We start from the raw sequence: 6,000 nt of genomic DNA on the forward strand, positions 1-6,000 counted from the left end.
TTCCAGACCATTTGATGTTGAGAGGTCGGTTGGCTTGGCGGTTCCTGAGGTGGAATGAGCAGACTTGAGTCTTTGCAGGGTTGGCGTGTAGGTGGTTGCGCTCATAGTAGAGGAGTAGCTCATCTAGGGCTGAGGTGAGATTTGCTTCTACTGCTTCAAACGTACTCTCTTGGGATGTTACACAGAGGTCATCGGCGTAGATGAACCGCTCAGTGTTCTGGTCCATTGGTTGGTCATTGGTGTAGATGTTGTATAATAGTGGGGCCAGCACACTACCTTGAGGTAAGCCATTCCGTTGTCGTCGCCATCGACTTTGCTTGTTGTTCAAAGACCACAAAGAAGGACCTGTCTTTCAGGAGGGCTCCGATGAGGTCCGTGAGTGCCAGGTCTTTTGTCAGCTCCAAGATCTTTTTCAGGAGGAGGCGGTGGTTCACAGTGTCATATGCGGCAGACAGGTCGACAAAGACGGCTCCTGTTATCAGTCCTTTCTGGAACCCATCCTCAATGTGCTGAGTGAGATTCAGAAGTTGGCTTGTTGTGGATTTGCCAGGTCGGAATCCAGCTTGTTGAGGGATGATAGCTGGTTCAACAAGAGGGGCAAGCCTATTAAGGGTTAGGCGCTCAAACAGCTTATATGGGTGGCATAGCAGAGAGATGGGGCGGAAGCTCTTTGCACTTGCTGGGTCTTTGCCCGGTTTGAGAAGGGCAATGATCCTGGTTTTCCTCCAGATTTTTGGGATGTTTTTTGTCAGTATGCATTTATTCATCAGCTCAAGAATCCAATTCCGCATAAGGGGTCCAAAGTGCTTGATCTCTTCCGTGAAGATGTTATCCAGTCCGATGGCTTTACCGGCCTTAAGGGCGTTGATGCTGATGTTGAGCTCTTCAAGGGAGAATGGCTTAGTCAGTCCAATGGTTTGGGAATACTTTGCTCGATCTGCCTTTGGTCTTGGCTGTTTGGTGGTGGATTTTCCATTGAGCAGCAACTGGTGTGCAACTTGGTTGGCGGTGGTGGTATACTGTTGCTGTGTTGAGATTGATGGATCATTGCTGATTTTTCTGATGAGATTCCATGCCTTTTTGCTGTTTTTTTGCCATATCAGTTGTCTCCACCAGGTTTTTCCACTTCTGCTGGCGGCGTTTTGATAGGGAGGTCATGAGTCTCTCACCTACTTCGATGGTATTTTCAGCAAAGGGGTCGGATTCATAGAGCTGTTGGTATTGCTCATATAGTTCAATACTTAGAGTGTCAAGGCCCGAGATGTATTGGGTGCGGCAGCCTCTTGGAATGTTCTTACGGGCTGCTTGGTGCACGAGCTTGGTGAACTTGTCGTAATTCTTGGGGTCTGCTGAGAGATGGACAATCTTCCTTTCAAGGTCTTCTTGGAAGCTAGGCCAGTTCGCTTTCCCAAAGTTGAATCTTCTTCGGAATGGAACTGTGGCAGGGGTGATTGCAGCATTGACTGTGATCCCGATGGGACGGTGTTGGGTTCTTGGCAGTGGCTCCAGGACCAGCTTTTTGCTTAATCCGGCAATCTTATGGCTGGCGAAAGCAATGTCTGGGTTGTAGCTTGCTTTCCATCGCCCGCTGTTGAAGGACTTGGGCTGTTTGGCATCGTGGATCAGATTGAGCTGATTGTTTTCGGCCCATGCTTCTACTGCATCTCCATCTGCGTCGTTGTTGGCATATCCCCATTGCGTGCTGTGGCTGTTGAAATCTCCAATCACAATCTTCGGTTTTCCAGGTGATGGTATTTCTGGCATCTCTAGGGGTGTGGATGGCGGTTTATAGACTGAGGTGATGGTAACTCCTCTGAGCTCTGCAGTTAGGACTTCGATGTTGTTTTCATCGTTTTTTGATGTTGATTCAACGATTGTCCCATTTTTTGCTAGCATGATGCTTCCATATTTCTCATGTGGCCTTTCTATGAGGGTGGTCATACCTTCCACACAAGGGCGGGGGTTTTTATCTCCGCGGTGGGTTTCTTGCAGACAGAGAATGTCGCATTGATATTCTTTACAGAGATTTGCAACAAGTTCTTCTTTAGTTGCAGACAGACCTTCGACATTCAGAGATAGGATGGTCAGCGCTGGCCTTGGGGGCGGGTGCTGGCCTCTCTTCGTGTCCCGGGCTGCAGGGTTTCTGGCATTTTTTGAGCTTCTAGACATCGTCTTTCCGCTCTGCTTCAAAGTGTTTGGTAGAATTCGCAGGTAATACCAAGTATTTCCTGACGGGGATCGCGACGTGAACGCTTCTACCATGATCCCCAAACTTTAGTTATACCATTATAAACTTTAGTTATAATGGTATAATAACTTCATTTAATTTTGTTATATTAATAGCGTACGGTTTGCAATGCATTAGCTACATTAATGTGTATCAACTCGGGAAATTATACATTGGCTTGAATACTTCTGCAGTGCTTACATTGATGGAAATCATTTTGAGGTTTCATAAATTAAAAAGTTGCGTTGATTCAGGCACTAATTTGCTTAAGAATATGATGGAAAAAGGCTTGTTCTCTGCTTGCAAATATGTAAGGGGGATCGTGTGGTTCTTGCCTGATGGTTGCAGAATTACAGTGCCTAGTTTTGACTTTAGCTTGTTAATTTAGTTCTATCATAGCCTACTAGTATGTGTCAAATAGGACAGGGGTTCCGAAATTCTTACGACCAAGTACCATTATGTACCAAACCCACACACACACACACACACACACACACACACACACACGCACACACGCACACACGCACGCACGCACGCACGCACGCACACACGCACACACACACACACACACACACACACACACACACACACACACACACACACACACACACACACACACACACGTTCTTTTTTTATGTATTCTCTGGTGGTGGTCCACCAGTTTGGGAACCATTGAGATAAGACACCCAGTGCAGTTAACCACCACATTAACTTGTGGGATAGGCCTCAATGCTAACCTTTTTGCTGACCTAGTTGAAGTGGGCTATGACATTAGGGTGACTGACTTGTAAGCTATTAATAGTCTCTAGGGCTAGGCCTATTATGTTCTGACTCTGAACTCGTCTCACAGAACTGCTTTGGCAAGGGCCTTTAGCGACCTCCTTAACACTCCGCGGAGCACTCCGCACCTGTGGGTTCAGCGAAAGGTCAATTAAGGGCTCGTCATCCCCCATCTTCTGTAAAGAGTGGAGCCATCAGCATCAAAACATAACTGTATTTCCATTTGTTGCAGCAGTAATATGACGAGAGTGTTCCTGACTATAGGTGAGGGTTTTGATCGAAAAAGTAAATAATTGACGATTAGTTGCCTGCTTTGATATTCGGCCAAAGATGGAGAAACTATGGCGTAAATTTATGTAATAAAAAGTACTGTAAGTTCCTTACTTTCAATATCATCCTATTATAAAAGGGAGCATGTAGGCTCTGTTCTCTCTCCGTGTTCTTCTTCTGTGGTGTTTTATGGCAGTTGGCATCCTTTATGTTGCATTACCGCCTCCTTCTGGATTATCCACTGGATTATCCACTGTTTCCCTACAGTACATTCTGTCAACTCTCTAGTCTAAAATCAGACCCCAAATTTTGTATGCTGCCTCTCCTCTCTCTGTTCTCTCTCTGTTTAAATTTTTGTCCCACTTATGATGTCATCAGTGATGTCATAAGACACTGATGATGTCATCAGTGATGTCATAAGGCTGATCAATTAAACTTAAGGGGCACACACACACACACACACACACACACACCCGCGCACATGTAAACTTAAGGGCAATACCATTTTGTGAGCAACAAACAAACACACCAATAGAGCAGGTGAGGCCATACAGCAGCCGAGCTGCGTATGTGAACTGCAGGGCAGGCGAGGCCACGCAACAGCGAGCCTAGGAATCGAGTGCATGCGTGAGATGCCTATAGTGTTTTAAATTTACTTTAATAACGAACGGTCCCTTAGACAAGTAGCAGAAATCTAAATAGTTTTATATAAAGTTCAAATTAAATTAAAAATGGTAGTGGAAGGGGGTTAATTATAGAGGGAGAAAAATCCCAGAGGTACATCACCTACTATTATGTAATGTTGACCAGACCATACTTAATGAGTGTTAAGGTGAGTGTGCCAGACCCACAACAAATATATATAAGAAACAATAACCAGCTATAAGAATGCCCTGATGTCAAATGACTCATTCAGGCCCCTGTTGACCGTGTCAAAAGTGGACATCCCAAAAAAAAGCCTGCCTCCTGAGAAGCAGGGAGTTGATATCGCCACCTCTAGGTGGAACCTTGACGTGTTCGATAGCAATATATTTCAATGAATGATGCAATGAAATTTCGCATTATTATGCTGTGGCCAGAAGTTTCACAAAGTTGTAGTTAGTTTCTCCTCAGGATAACTATAAGAGGATTTTTGCTCAGTCAGCTTCTCAAGGAAGGTGGTGCGTTCAAATCCAGGTGTGTCATTTAGTCATCAACAATGGAACAATGGAACAATGAAACAACAATGAAAACAATGAAAACAATGAAACAATCAAAACTTTCCATGAAATATTTGGCCATTGTGAATAACTTTAACAAAGTGGTTGCAATGAAATGATGATGAACTCCCAGGCAACACAAAGGCAGCCTTCACAGACTGTTCATATGTTCACCCTGTGTTTTACAGTTGTGTTTAAACTTAGCAGAGACTTTTTATTTCAGGCTGCCTTTTTGATAAACTAAGTTCAACTTATTTGCAAAGCTTTTTCCCTGTTTCTATTTGGTGGCAAAGGCTTCTTGGACATACTGTAAAGGCAGAGCCAGATTAACACCCCCAGGGGCCCCTGGGCACTGAAGCTCCCAGGGGCCAATATTTGTCATATTTAAAGGAATATCTCATTTTAAATTAACATTAGGATTATACTGTTACTATGTCATTATTCAGTTTCTGAGATTCAGTTTCTCATTCATAGGCGATTCTAGGCTTTGCAAATGGGTAGCACCAGCAGGATAAAAATATTAGTCTGACTGGGGGTTTCTAGTGGGGCCATGCCCCCCCTGGACAAAGAGATGTTGTACATTTTAAAGTAAAATGCATGAATCTGATGCACTCTGAGAGCAAAATGAAGAGGCTAATCTTAACATTATTATCCTCTTCACTGGGCTTTACAATGATGAAAGAAAAATGGTATAATAAATACAGGTGCAAGCAAAACACTAATGAGGGTTTCCAAATTCCAATCATGGAAGTTTGAAGCCCTCATTAGTGTTTTGCTTGCACCTGTGTTAACCCTGCCTTTTCGACAAAATTGACCCCGTGAGAAGGGTCTACTGTCCCAACTCCCAGGCTATGTAAATAGCCTACAGTAAGCAACACATGTGTGACTAAAGTGTGTAGGGTACAATAAAACAGAACAGACAGGTTGCTGATATGGGATTCATGGCTTCTGTTCAGATATCAAATGGATGGCATGTTTGTGCCTTCCAACCATAGCATTAAAGTTAGTCAATCTTTTCTAGTAGAACAATGTACTAATAGCTTATACTGAAGTAGAACCATACTGTAACTAGTAGGCTACATTACTGGTTCATTTGAACAAAACATTAAGAATAAGAGCAGCTTATGGAATTTATAAATGTCCTTTGTAACTGCAGTGTAGAGAAATATCTGCAAATGACATCTCAAAGACAGGATGCTGTTGAGAAATATTTGAGGCTGTCTTCAATTGTGCTAAAACAACATTGGTGAGCTTTGTACAAAGAAGATACAGGCCCACTGTTGCATTAATATTGGTATCCTATTTTATGTAGCCTATATTTGCACGCTATTGGTATTGTGGCGGAATGAGGCGCACACCGAGGCAGATCCTTTGGCTTATCAGACTCTTTATTTAGTGAACGAACAGACACACATAAAGGCAGGCACGCCAACACCTCGCTAGCTTCTCCTAGCCTAGCCTAGCTCTCCCCAGGACGTCTGCTCTCTTCCAGCTTCACACAGCTCTCTCCCGACCATTCCCACT

Source organism: Poromitra crassiceps, assembly GCF_964638095.1.
Source record: "Poromitra crassiceps genome assembly, chromosome: 1".
In the NCBI taxonomy this organism is placed as follows: domain Eukaryota; kingdom Metazoa; phylum Chordata; class Actinopteri; order Beryciformes; family Melamphaidae; genus Poromitra; species Poromitra crassiceps.